The sequence below is a fragment of the Dendrobates tinctorius genome, unplaced genomic scaffold (genome assembly GCF_039654945.1).
Source record: "Dendrobates tinctorius isolate UK_male_01 unplaced genomic scaffold, ASM3965494v1 ptg000015l, whole genome shotgun sequence".
NCBI classification, from domain to species: domain Eukaryota; kingdom Metazoa; phylum Chordata; class Amphibia; order Anura; family Dendrobatidae; genus Dendrobates; species Dendrobates tinctorius.
The window spans coordinates 18317501-18332433 of NW_027361683.1; the positions used below are offsets into that span (position 1 = coordinate 18317501).

At 44.4% G+C, this 14933-nt stretch overlaps 1 long non-coding RNA gene across 3 annotated transcripts in view; it reads left to right on the forward strand.

Moving 5' to 3' along the window:
- The window catches only part of LOC141075483 (uncharacterized), a 101754-nt gene extending 97313 nt beyond the window's left edge, over positions 1-4441 (forward strand). For 2 of the 3 annotated variants that reach the window (XR_012227287.1, XR_012227288.1), the window contains exon 2: positions 3426-4441. This is a non-coding gene — a long non-coding RNA (uncharacterized lncRNA). Of the gene's footprint in view, positions 1-3122; positions 3206-3425 lie in introns of those variants that run through there. The other variant, XR_012227284.1, reaches the window with a different exon arrangement.
- Positions 4442-14933: the final 10492 nt, after the last annotated feature.

Here is a 14933-nt window from a genome sequence, read left to right on the forward strand (position 1 = left end):
AAACATTTAACTTTTTTTCACAAACATTTTACTTCAAAACCATTTTTTTTTATTTTCACAAGTGTAAAAAGAGAAAATGAACCACTAAATTTTTTGTGCAATTTCTTCCGAATACGCCAATACCCCGTATGTGGGGCTAAACCACTGTTTGAGCACATGGCAGAGCTCAGAACGGAAGGAGTGCCGTTTGACTTTTTCAATGCAGAATTGGCTGGAATTGAGATCGGATGCCATGTCGCATTTGGAGAGCCCCTGATGTACCTAAACAGTGGAAACCCCCCACAAGTGACCCCATTTTGGAAATTAGACCCCCCCAAGGGACTTATCTAGATGTGTGGTGAGCACTTTGAACCCCCAAGTGTTTCACTAAAGTTTATAATGTAGAGCCGTGAAAATAAAAAAAAATCATTTTTTTTCCACAAAAATGATCTTTTAGCCCCCAATTTTTATTTTCACAAGGGTAACAGGAGAAATTGGACCCTAAGAGTTGTTGTCCAATTTGTCCTGAGTATGCTGGTACGCCATATGTTGGAGAAAACTACTGTTTGGGCACACGGTGGGGCTCGGAAGGGAAGTAGTGACGTTCTGAAATGCAGACTTTGATAGAATGGTCTGCGGGTGTCATGTCGCGTTTGCAGAGCCCCTGATGTACCTAAACAGTGGCAACCCCCCACAAGTGACCCCATTTTGGAAACTAGACCCCCCAAGGAACTTATATAGATGTGTGGTGAGCACTTTAAACCCCCAAGTGTTTCAGTAAAGTTTATAATGTAGAGGCGTAAAAATAAAAAAATCATTTTTTTTTCACAAAAATGATCTTTTAGCCCCCAATTTTTATTTTCACAAGGGTAACAGGAGAAATTGGACCCTAAGAGTTGTTGTCCAATTTGTCCTGAGTATGCTGGTATGCCATATGTTGGAGAAAACTACTGTTTGGGCACACGGTGGGGCTCGGAAGGGAAGTAGTGACGTTCTGAAATGCAGACTTTGATGGAATGGTCTGTGGGTGTCATGTCGCGTTTGCAGAGCCCCTGATGTACCTAAACAGTGGAAACCCCACACAAGTGACCCCATTTTGGAAACTAGACCCCCCAAGGAACTTATCTAGATGTGTGGTGAGCACTTTGAACCCCCAAGTGTTTCAGTAAAGTTTATAATGTAGGGGCGTGAAAATAAAAAAATCATTTTTTTTTCCACAAAAATTATCTTTTAGCCCCCAATTTTTATTTTCACAAGGGTAACAGGAGAAATTGGACCCTAAGAGTTGTTGTCCAATTTGTCCTGAGTACGCTGGTACACCATATGCTGGAGAAAACTACTGTTTGGGCACACGGTGGGGCTCGGAAGGGAAGTAGTGACGTTCTGAAATGCAGACTTTGATGGAATGGTCTGTGGGTGTCATGTCGTGTTTGCAGAGCCCCTGATGTACCTAAACAGTGGAAACCCCCCACAAGTGACCCCATTTTGCAAACTAGACCCCCAAGGAACTTATATAGATGTGTGGTGAGCACTTTGAACCCCCAAGTGTTTCAGTAAAGTTTATAATGTAGAGGCGTGAAAATAAAAAAATCATTTTTTTTCCACAAAAATGATCTTTTAGCCCCCAATTTTTATTTTCACAAGGGTAACGGGAGAAATTGGACCCTAAGAGTTGTTGTCCAATTTGTCCTGAGTACGCTGGTACCCCATATGTGGGAGAAAACTACTGTTTGGGCACACGGTGGGGCTCGGAAGGGAAGTAGTGACGTTCTGAAATGCAGACTTTGATGGAATGGTCTGCGGGCGTCATATTGCATTTACAGAGCCCCTGATGTACCTAAACAGTGGAAACCCCCAATTCTAATTCCAACCCTAACCCCAACACACCCCTAACCCTAATCTCAGCCCTAACCATAACCCTAACCACAAACCTAACACCAACACACCCATAACCTTAATCCCAGCCCTAGCCCTAACCCTAGCCCTAGCCCTAACCCTAGCCCTAGCCCTAACCCTAACCCTAGCCCTAGCCCTAACTCTAACCCTAACCCTAACCCTAGCCCTAGCATTTTTTTTTTTTTTTACTTTTTTTTTTTTTTTTGTCACAAGATCGCTGCCCTGCGATCTGACTCATAGTAACGCCACTTCACCTCTGATCATCTGTCAGTGTGAGATCAGAGGAGAAGCAGCGTTACTATGTGACAAGATCGCTGCCTGGCACATAATAACGCGACTTCTCCTCTGATCTCATAATGACAGATGATCAGAGGTGAAGTAGCGTTACTGTGTGACAAGATCGCTGCCTGGCACAGCTGTGCCAGGCAGCGATCAGCTGTGCCAGGCAGCGATCTAGTCACACAATAACGCTGCTTCACCTCTGATCAGCTGTCAGTGTTAGATCAGAGGGAGAAGCCGCGTTACAATGAGGGAGATCGCCGGGAAACAAGCAGCTTTCCCAGCGATCGCTCCCATTGGCTGCTGTGACGCTGACGTCATCGGGACCTGAACCAATCAGGTCTCGATGACGTCGGGGGTCCCAGCATGCATTGCGCACCGGGATCCCCGCGTTGTAAGGTATGTGGGGGTCCCGGGGGGCACAAAACCGCCGACAGTAGATAAACGTCGGCGCTGCACAAAGCCCAGCAAGCGCCAACGTTTATCTACTGTGGGCGGTCGTGAAGAGGTTAACAATACCCCGTTTACCTCAAATGCTACAGGAACAGAAACCCTGAAACCTGTGGACCCTCAATCACATGAATCCCCTGCATGATATTGTAGAATTTACAATAGCTATCACTCATGTAAAGTAAGAAGTGAAATCTTTGACATTGTACTATACCTATATTTCTCTGCCATATCTGTGCATCATGAATGTATGTATTAAAGAGGCCTACTGAGACTCTGTCGCCTGGGGCCCACGAAAACCAGAGCCAGTGCTACTAAGATCTCATTATCTTCACCACCATTACTACTGTTACCACTCATCACTCCGATATAGGCTTCAGCGTTGACATCACAATGACAGCACGGCAGCCAATCAGTGAGCTCAGTGACTCTGAGCAAGGAATTCCATGTACAAGAGCAGAATGACTGATTGGCTGCTGCATTGTCATTCTGACTTCATTGCTGCAGTCAGTATCAGTATCAGATGCTTTGAGCAGCAGCGAAGACTCAGCAGTGAATCCAGGGAGGGTGACTAAAATGAACTATAATAAATTGTGCCCAGGTGATCTATCTGTAACAAAAGTACTCAGATGCAGTGACAGAAGCACAGAGCAGGGATTAACACTTATTCACTTTATCAATACAGGCATGATCTTGCAGGGAGAAAACAAGGGGAAATGCCGTTAAAGGGCTTAGGGTTAAACAGGGTAACTGTAATTCAGATCAACAGTCTGTATATCAGTTTCACTTATCGTGACTCAGTTGTCCTTTTTCTGTTTCAGAGTCCGATGGCTGATTGGCTGCCGGCTGAGGCCAGTGCAGAGTCTTCCGGCTTCCCTGCCTAACAAACGGTCTCACTTCTGGCGGCAGAGGACGGTCATCCACTGATCCCCTTGTCCATTCAGTTGCTGTGCAAGAGAGCCGGTACTTGAGAATCTCCACCGCACCTGTCTGGGATCTCTGCTCTGCGGCCTATTTCTCCGCTCAGTCTGGCAACAGTCCTCACTGGCTCTGCTTTCTGTCGGGAAGCCCCTATCCTTTCCCATGCAACCCTTTTAACCCTCTCTCACTCACCACACTCTCTTTTCTTAGGTTAAGAGTCCACTCCGTCCTCAATCTCCTTCCCTCTCGCAACAGGAGGCTCGGCCCAAGCAGTTCCGGATCCGGCGGTCCGTCAGTACCCGCAGCCCGGTCCTCTCTTCTACATGTCTACTGCAACAGAGTGAACGGTAACCCAAAGCAACCAATAATAGTTATGTTACTCACAGAGAGTTGAGAATACAAGGGTGAGGTTCATGTAGAATAAACTCTTATTGTTTTGTAAGAGGTTCATGGACTCAATTTAAACTGTCTTACATTTTGTCTATTACCAAAAATGCTTTAAAAGAAAAGTTTCAACAAAGGACTGTGACAGACATGATAACTGGGAACTCTGTAGACCTGCTGGTGACCTGTATTGATGATGTGCTGGCAGCATTTATTTACCCAGGACTTCTAATTAGAAAATGGAAATTGAATCCCAGTGGAGATGTTTACATAAGCTGTTTTGAAGAATGTATGGGAAAGACCATCAGAAGAGTTTGCCATAGGTTCCTCTTCAAGCTAACGCTTTTGGGGTCCTTCATTGTTTTGGATGATTTAGGCCAGGGTCAAACGAGTGTATGAAACATCATCCGAGTTTAATACAGAGAATTCGGGTGACCGTTTTCTATATCCATGTGACATCCTTCCAAAATCTGGTTTTATACATCAACAGTTTAAAATGTACATGATCAAATAAAGTTTCTTAGGCTAATAATTGCAATGTATCAATAAAAATAGCTTGACACATGGATGATCCTTATATAGACAATTCTCATCCAGCAGAAGATTGGGATGAGCTTATGCTGCAATTTTTTTTTACACAGACACTTGGCCCATGAGAAAAAACTATCATCTGAACAGCCCTATTGAATTACATTAGTCAGTATGCTGTCTGATTTTTACTACACATAATACGCTTGTCACAATTCCTCCTCTTAATGAGCCATTACTATGCTGTCCGATGGAGACTGTGTCTTGCTGTAGCGTCAGTGCCTTGATTGACAGCTTGGCTGTCCAACTCTGTGATGGACTTGCTAAGCTGCCAGTTCTTTGATTGACAGCTCAGTTGTCCAATCTGTAACTGGGAGGTGCAGGACTTTCTCCAGGTGTTCGGTGTTCTGGAGATTGCCCAAGCTATTTAACTGAGCTGTCTGCCTCATATCCCTGCCAGACATTGTTTGTGCTTCCTGGTGTGTATTAGCCTGATTCTGTTGCCCTGACCTTCAGTTGCCTTACCATTTGGACCATGTTCTGACTATCTCTTTGCCTTGTCCTTTGGCTTTAATCCGCTGTCTCTTGTTATTGACCCCGGACTCTGACCTGACATACAGCTTTCTCTTTTCCCTTGGTGATCTATGAGCTCTCTTGGTATTTATCCCATAATGTCTGAAATTCTGCCTCATGGTCTGTCCGTAAGTCACAATGCTTGAACTATACACAGTTCTGGCAGAAATCCCTTCCAGAAGAACCTTAACAGTATCATGTGGCATTACGAGATTCTGCAGTACTGATTTTTATAGAACGTGTCTCATGCAGCGTTTTGTACTCTCAAATCCTACTGTAGTTGTAAATTATTCATATTGTTATAGATGTTATGGCCAGTTTTGTATCCCCGAATTACATTATAGTATTATCTGCTTTTTTGTTGTTTGTGTATATTGCTTCTGATGCTAGTTTATGCAATTGTAGCACCAACATTCTTCTTGACACCAACTGGGTTCACGCTTTTTTTTTCTATTTCAAACACACACAATCATTTCTTTCTTGTTTTCATTTTTTTTAGTCCATACCTCTACTATTCCAAGCCTTGGCCATATTCCCCAGCTGCTCTAAGTTTTAGTTGTGAACTTGAAATAGATTATCGGTTATTAAATAAACAATGAGACGTTAAAAAAGTGCTTTTTGATTACCAAAAATGTGTTTACTTAACCGAGTCCAAGCGCTGTGTCCACAGCCTACTAACATCCATTTCTGCTCAGTCTGGAATCCCCTGGCATTATTCCACAAGTCCCAATTATGCTGAGAACAGCAGAATGTGGACTGGAACTGTTAACTGTGGATGATCTGAATTTACTGAGTTGTCAAGTTCGACATTAGCGATTTCTAACATATGGCAGCTTTAACTCTCCAGATGTGGTTAGCAAGTAAAGAAAATGTATTTTTTGAGCATCTTGTAACTACTTTCAATTATGTGTCAAAATCTATTATGTGTCAAAATTTACTGGGGTGCTTGTTGCTCGCATTGTACTGAGGCATGACCCAGTTTTAGCCAAGATTTAGCTTTTAGATTGATGGTCTCACATTTCACTCTACAAAATTTTAGTATGCGGAGGAGTTCATGGTCAGCTCATTGATGGCAAAATGCCCAGGTCATGAGGTTACGAAATAAGCCAATTCATGGTCAATTTAATGCTTGCAAGGTGCCTAGGTCACATGGCTACACACTAACCGCTTCCTGACCGCCGATGGTAGATAAACGTTAGCGCTTGCTGGGCTTTGTGCAGCGCCAAAGTTTGTCTACGTTCGGCGGTTTTGTGCCCCCCGGGACCCTGACGTTCCTTATAACATGGTGATCCTGGCACACAATGCTTCCTGTGACCCCTGACCTCATCGAGACCTGATTGGTTCAGGTCTTGGTGATGTCAGTGTCACCCCAGACAATGAGAGAGATCACTGGGAAAGTTTGTTGTAGCAACAAACTTTCCCGGCGATCTGCCTCATAGCAACGCTGTTTCTCCTCTGATTTCCTGTCAGTGAGATATCAGAGGAGAAACAGTGTAACAAGCACTGCTGGCAACAGCTGTGCCAGTCAGCGATCTTGTCACAAAGTTAAAAAAAGCAGATACAGCAGGTTAGGGCTAGGGATCTAGTTAGGGTTAGTGCTATAGTTAGGGTTACTGTTAGGGTTAGAGTTACTGTTAGAATTAGTTTTACTGTTAGGCTAAAGTTAGGGTTACTGTTAGGGTTAGGGTTACTGTTAGGATTAGGGTTACTTTTATGGTTACTGTTAGGGTTAAGGTTACTGCTAGGGTTACTGTTAGGCTAAAGTTAGAGTTACTGTTAGGGTTAGGGTTACTGTTAGGCTAATGTTAGGGTTAGGTTAAAGTTTTCACGGCTCTACGTTGTAAACTTCTGTGAAGCAATTGGGGGTTCAAAGTGTTCACCATACAACTAGAGAAGTTCCTTGAGTGGTCTAGTTTCCAAAATGGTGTCACTTGTAGGGGGTTTCCACTGTTTAGACACATCAGGGGCTCTCCAAACGCAACATGGCGTCCAATCTCAATTCCAGCCAATTCTGTGTTGAAAAAGTCAAACGGCGCTCCTGTCTTTCCGAGCTCTGACATGCTCCCAAACAGTGGTTTATCCCCACATATGGGGTATCGGCGTATTCAGGAGAAATTACACAAAAAATTTTGTGGTTCTTTTTCTCTTTTTACACTTGTGAAAATAGAAAAAAATTGGTTCTGAAGTAAAATGTTTGTGAAAAAAAAAGTTTATTTTTTCCTTCCACATTCAATTCATTCATGTCAAGCACCTGAAGGGTTAATAAACTTCTTGAATGTGGTTTTGAGTACCTTGAGGGGTGCAGGTTTTAGAATGGTGTCACTTTTAGGTATTTTCTGTCACATTGACCCCCCCAAAATCACTTCAGATGTGAGGTGGTCCCTAAAAACAATGGTTTTGCAAATTTTGTTGTAAAAATGAGAAATCGCTGATCAACTTTTAACCCTTATAACTTCTCACAAAAAGAATAATTTGTTTCCAAAATTGTCCAGATGTAAAGTAGACATGTGGAAAATGTTATTTATTAACTATTCTGTGCGATAAGACTCTCTGATTTAAGTGCATAAAAATTAAAATTTTGAAAATTGCAAAATTTTCTACATTTTCACCAAATTTCCATTTTTTTAACAAATAAACGCAAGTCATATCAAAGAAATTGTACCACTATCATGGAGTACAATATGTCACGAGAAAAGAATGTCAGAATCACCAGGATCTGTTGAAGCGTTCTAGAGTTATGGCCTCATAAAGTGACACTGGTCAGAATTGAAAAAATTGGCCCGGTCACGAAGTCAAAAGCAGGCTCTGGCGCGAAAGGGTTAAACCAATTCATCATCTTTAAACCCCTGTGCTTTACAATTGGTACAGAGTGTGTTTATTGATATGCTCTATTTGATTTTTGCCAAACGTAGTGCAGGACATTATGGAGAAACATCTACACTTTAGTCTCATCTGTCCAAAGAACATTATTTGAAGTCTTGTAGTTTGTTCATATGCAATTTTGTAAACTTTAGCAGTGCTGCAACAATTTTTTTTAGAAAGAGGCTTTCTAAAGGCAACCCGTCTAAACAAGAAATATTTCTAATTGTACAGTCATTAACTTGAACATTTAGTTTGCTGATGCCTTTAAGGACCTGTTACACCAAGTGATATTGTTAGCAATATCGCTATAACTTGTGACATTATAGCGATATTGCTAGCGATATCGCTGTGTCTGATACTTACCTACGACCCGCTCCCCCGCTGGTTATCGCTGATGGCGTGAGAACGTCCTGGACCGCTTCTCGTCGTCAGCTTCCTGCGGTGCTTCCTGTGGAGAGACGAGCGATGAGCGTGGAGCCGGGCGGGAGGACGTCAGGATCGCTTAGTGTGACAGGTAAGTAGCGACCCCCGTCCCCAGCGATGTCGCTGGTGAGATCTGCCTGTATGGCAGCTCACTAGCGACCACCTAGCGATGCACCAGCGATCCTGACCTCACCATATCGCTGGTCGGGATCGCTGGTGCATCGCTAAGTGTGACATTACCTTTAGTGTCTGAGCTGTAGCTCTTGTTTTTGTTTTTCTGTTTTTTTTTCCAATTTCTCTAAGAATTGCATGATATGACTTATTGTGAATTTTCTGAGATGATTGTCTACTGTCTTAAAGTTTTCCACTTGTCAATAATCTTTCTCACTGAAGGATGATTAACTCCAAGTTGTTTAGAAATGGCTTTATCAACAAGATCTTCTCTAGGATCATTGCTTATGTCTTTCCTCCTTGGCAATGGGTTAACATTAGTTTGACTGCTCCAAGCAGGCAAACTACCAAAACAAATGCTTTTATATAGGTCATACTTGTTGATGAAGAAATAACAGTTAGGTTTTCTCCGAACTGTACAATGCATATACTATCATTATGAAACATACCATTGTATTTCTCATTTTAATTCTGGTCCTGGTCCTAGCAGCTCTACCTCACAGTTTCTGAGACCAGTGCTGAAGCCTAGACAGTGGAACCTAAGCTAAGAGTTATGGAAGTATAAGATAACATGAAGACTATGTATTGGGCTTATCAAAAAGATTACAGTCAATAACATTTCTGTAGCCCGAAGAGCTGCCACACTGCCTTCAGATACTATCTGATATCAGGATGCAGTGTGCGCTGTCACACACAATGCTGTGTTGCTACCGGTGTTAAGGTCATGTGTATAACAGCACCTAAAGGTGAAGAGGCCTGGGATCTGATATGAGTTTATCAGTTTTAATTTAGGTGTTTGGTCTGTACTCTGAATTTACTTGTGTTGATATATAGGTTAGAAATGGCTGGAAAAGCAAAAGGATAAAAGTGAGTTGGCAATAAATTCTGCAGTTATCAGAAGTCATCAATTAATTCTTGGCTAAAAAAAATGAAAGTGATAAAATGGAAAGAGAATTAATCTAATGATAAAAGAGTATTTGTGAGTAACTTTTTTTAAAATAACATTCCACAGCTTCTGACTTAAAATACTTGTACAGTAGTCAACATTATTGGCATCCCTGAATACAAAGCATACAATATAAAATATCTCTTGAAATAAAGTATTTGGAAACAAAGGAAAGTTTAAATTAAAGGACAAAATTAGACTAACCTGTGATGTATTATTACCAATACAAATTGCCTCTGCAGAGCATAAGAGGACTAGAACTCTAGCACCACCTATTGGAAGCACCAGTCCTGAAAGTCAATATCGACTTTTTACCGAACTTTGCCATATGACTTAGGATAAAAGCCAAACTAGAAACTAATATTTGCATATTTAATTTCCCAGAGGAGCCTGCATGGCTTATACGTCTCCTCACTCTGACATGCCAGGCCTGGCATATCACTCTCCACAAAGATAAATGTTACCCCTTAAATTATTAGTAAAAAGACTGCCGCATCACCAGCCCATAAGTGCTCACAGGACTTTAACTAGCTTATGAATGGTGGTCACTGATGATTGAAAAGGCCAGTTTTATGCCTTGATCCTTGTTCACAATGGCAAAATAAGAAAGTTGTCTAAGCAGACCAGAAATGCTATTATCACCAAACACAAACAGTCTAAAGGGTACAAGACTATCTCTAGAGACTGGGGCATTCTAGCTTCAACAGTTCAAAAGTTATCAAGGAGTTTGCTACTCAAGAAAGACAAAAACATTTAGGACATAGGGGAAAGAATAAAATTGATGAGAGAACCATACAAAGAGTTGTTTGAAATATGACAAAAAAATGTACAACACCCAAAGAACTTCAGGCTGACCAAAGCAGTGATGGTTTCAACCCATACCATCATACCATACGCTTCACACTAAGCAAATCAGGGTTGTATAGGCAAAGGCCAAGGAGGATTGCACAGCTGAAAAAATCCATAAGAGCAATTATCTTTTCCCAAAACTTACATAGATTAACACAATCCTTCTGGAAAAATGTCTTATGGAAAGATGAAAAAACTAGACCTCTATGGCAAAGCATACCTTCATCACCTTAACTTAAAGTGTAAAAAAACTAAGTTTGAGTCATATAAAATAGACCCTATGGCAAGATAATGACCTAAAGCACACATCCAAAAGTTCAAAAATGGTCAAAGGGGTATTCCCATCTCTAAGATCCTATGCTAATATTAGTAGGTGTAATAATAATAATAATAATAATAATAATATTAGTAAATATCTCCAATTGGAAATGTAGTATAGTTCTTTTGATTTGCTCTGCTGCTTACCATGTGCAGGGCATTACAGTAGCTTGGGTATCCATGGTTAAGATGACTAGCAACTAATGGACTATCAACCATTTGAGCCGTTGTAATCATGGATACCTAAGCAACTGCAATGCCTGCACATAGGGTAAGTGACATAGCAAATCAGAAGAACTAAGCTACATTTCCAATTGGACGTCTTTCCTAATATTATTATTACACCTACTACACAGGGTCAGACTGGCCCACTGGAGAACCGTAAGATTCTCCGGTGGGCCCAGGCTCTGATACCTGCTGGCATATTGGCCAGCAGCTGCCCAGGGCCCCCACTGCTCTAGAGGCCCCCAGCCAGTGGTGTATCGCTAATATCAGCACACCCAGATGCTATGGGGCCCCTGAGTCAAGGGCGGCCCTCCTGCTGCCAAGAGAAGCAGCTGGATACAAGCTCCTGTCCCCGCTGCTAAAGACAAATGAATATTCACGCTTCACCAAGCTGCGGTTAACACTGCCCGCTGGTGCTGCTGAATCAGGGCCCTGGAGGTGGGCCCCTAAAGGAGGGCGAACTCTAATTGCAATTCCTTTCGCTTTTGTCTGGAGCGGAGCTGCAGGGATCCAAGTCAAGATCTGACACTGTCCTCCTTCCTGCTCGCCTGCCCGGCACTTACTGCCTGACTCAGTGAGGCTGAATGATGTCATCATTCAGCCAGGCTGTTTCAGAGAGGAAGCTGCCGGGATGTGCTGCTGGGCACCTGCGGAGAGGTGTGTGTGTGTGTGTATATGTGGTGCAGTGCTTTGTGTGTGTGAGAGAGTGGTGCGGTGCTGTCTGTGTGTGGTGCTGTATGTGTGATGGTGTGATGTGGGGGAGGCTGTTGTGAGTTCATTCTCTGGTTCACCAGTTGTGAGTTCCCCTTCTGGACTCCCTCTGGTGGTGACGGGAGGTGGTGCGGCTGATTTGATCGGTGGAGATCTGCCACCTGAGAATGAGGATGACGATTGGATCTCAGGATTCTCAGATTGGATTTAAGACAGCCGACGCCCTATTCAGTTGCTGGTGATTCCTTCTGGCTTGTCAGCTCTTGGTTTTCAGCTCTGTTCCAGTCATCTAAAGCTAAGTTATTCTGCTAATGTTCACACTTGATTTTGTTGGTCCATTCAATTTTTTGTGTGGTCTGCCAGCCCCGGCTGGGGGCTGAGCTGAATTTCCACTCTTATTTATCAGTATTTTGTCAATTGGCTTTTTGTCCCTTACTAGTTCAGTCTCTTTTTGCTCTATCTCAGAATATTCCAGAGTGCTGATATAGTGGGAGAAGTCTAGTGACTTCAAGGTTAATTTTGCTATCAGAAGTGTTGGACATTATTTTTGTAGGGATTTTGCAGGTTGCATACAGTGACTTGCCTTTCCTTTCCTGTCTAGTTAGTTTGGGCCCCATCATTTGCTCAGCCTATTTTCCTGGCTGTGTTTGTGCCTTCATCTTGTTTCACCGTCAATACATGTGTGGGGGCTATGTATTCCTTTGGGGTCTGCTCTGGGGCAGTTAGTTTTTCCTTTTCTTGCTTTAGGCTTATGTAGTTCTCCGGCCGTGACGAGGCATCTAGGAACATCGTAGGCACGCTCCACGGCTACTGCTATTTGTGTGGTAAGATCAGGGATCTGCAATCTGCATAGTTACCAACTTCTCTGGTTTTCTGTGGCTTAGCTTGTTTTGTTTTTTTTCTCCTCAGTGACCCATTCATAACAGGAGGCAATGATGATGGTGAGGAGGCAATGATGATGGTGGTGAGGAGGTGATGATGGTGGTGGAGGGAGGCAATGATGGTGCTGAGGAGGCGATGATGATGGTGGTGAGGAGGCAATGATAATGGTGATAAGGAGGTGATGATGGTGGTGTGGGGAGGCAATTATGGTGGGTGGGGAAAGGAAATGATAATAGTGGTGAGGAGGCGATGATGGTGGGGGGAGGCAATAATGATGGTGGGGGGAGGCAATGATGATGATGGGGGAAGGCAATGATGGTGGTGAGGAAGCGATGATGATGGTGGGGGAGGCAGTGATGATGGTGAGGAGGCAATGATGATGGTGGGGAAGGAAATGATGAGGGTGGTGGGGAGGCGGTGATGGTGGTGGGGGGAAGCAGTAATGATGGTGAGGAGGCAATGATAATGGTGGTGAGGAGGCAATGATAATGATGGTGAGGCGATGATGGTGGTGGGGGGAGGCAATGATGATGGTGAGGAGGAAATGATGATGGTGGGGGGAAGGCAATGATATTGGTGGTGAGGAGGTGATGATGGTGATGGGGAGGCACTGATTATGATGAGGAGGCAATGATGATGGTGGGGAAAGGCAATGATGGTAGTGAGGAGGCAATGATGATGGTGGTGGGGAGAAGCACTGATGGTCGTGAGGAGGCAATGATGATGGTGGGGGAAGGCAATGATGATGGTGGTGAGGAGGCGATGGTGGTGGGGGGAGGCAGTGATGATGGGGAGGCGATGATGGTGGTGGGGGAGGCGATGATGATGATGGGGAGGCGATGATGGTGAGGGGAGGCAATGATGGTGGTGAGGAGGCAATGATGATGATGGGGAGGTAATTATGGTGTTGGGGGAGGCAATGATGGGGTGTTGGGGGAGAAAGCAATGACGGTTGTGGTGTAAAGGACAAGGATAGTAGTGGTGGAAAGGACAATGGTAGTGGGGGAGGAGGCAATGATGGAGGTGGTGATGAGGACAATGGTGGAGGGGTGCTGCATTATACCCTTTGAGGGGGGCTGCATTATACCTTATGAGGGGGGCTACATTATATTCTGTGGGGGGCTGCATTATATTCTGTTTGGGGGCTGCATTATACTATATGAGGGGGGCTGCATTATGCCATATGAGGATGCTACATTATATTCTATGGGGGGCGGCATTATAACTTATGAAGGGGTTGCATTATATTTTGTGGGGTGCTGTATAATACCCTATGAGGGGGTGCATTATATTGTACTAGCTGAAGAGCCCGGCGCTGCCCGGGCATAGTAACTAACTGTGGTTAGTTATAGAAAATTATAATTATCCTCCATCCCATAGGCCCGTGCCCATATACCCATCATACATATCCTCCATCCCATAGTCGAGTGCCCATATACCCATCACACATCCTCCATCCCATAGTCCCATGCCCATATACCCATCATACATATTCTCCATCCCATAGTCCCATGCCCATATACCCATCATACATATTCGCCATCCCATAGTCGAGTGCCCATATACCCATCACACATCCTTCATCCCATAGTCCCGTGCCCATATACCCATCATACATATCCGCCATCTCATAGTCCCGTGCCCATATACCCATCATACATATCCTCCATCCTATAGTCCAGTGCCCATATACCCATCACACATCCTCCATCCCATAGTCCCGTGCCCATATACATATCCGCCATCCTATAGTCCCGTGCCCATATACCCGTCAAACATATCCTCCATCCCATAGTCCAGTGCCCATATACCCATCACTAGTGTTGAGCGATACCATCCGATACTCTAAAATATCGGATCGGATGGTATCGGCCCGATACGAAAAAAGTATCGGGTATCGCCGATTCCGATACCGGAAGTCCCATTCAAGTCTATGGGACTTCCGGTATTGGAATAAGAAAAACCCTTTTCTGTCCTTGTACAGCCTCTCGGGGGGGTGTACGGACCTTCCGGGGGTCTGTGCCGACTGCCCGGGGGTCTGTGCGGACTGCCGGTGGTCTGTGCCGGCCTGCCGGTGGTCTGTACCAACTGTCCGGGTGTCTGTGCAGGCTGCGGGGGGCTGTGCCGACTGCCGGGGGTCTGTACCGACTGCCCGGGGGTCTGTGCGGACTGCCGGGGGGCTGTGCCGGCCTGCCGGTGGTCTGTACCGACAGCCCGGGGGCTGTGCCGGCCTGCTGGTGGTCTGTACCGACAGCCCGGGGGTCTGTGCGGACTGCCGGGGGGCTGTGCCGGCCTGCCGGTGGTCTGTGCCAACTGTCCGGGGGTCTGAGCAGACTGCGGGGGTCTGTGCAGGATCGTCCGATGGGACTACAAGTCCGATTGGGCGATGCCTGCTACCATGACGGTGATTGACACATTAGCCAATGATGGGACAATAGTAGTCCCATCATCCGGCCTATGTGTTGAATGTACAAAAAAAAAAAACATGCTACATACATGCAACATATATAATACATGCATGCAACATGCATACTAC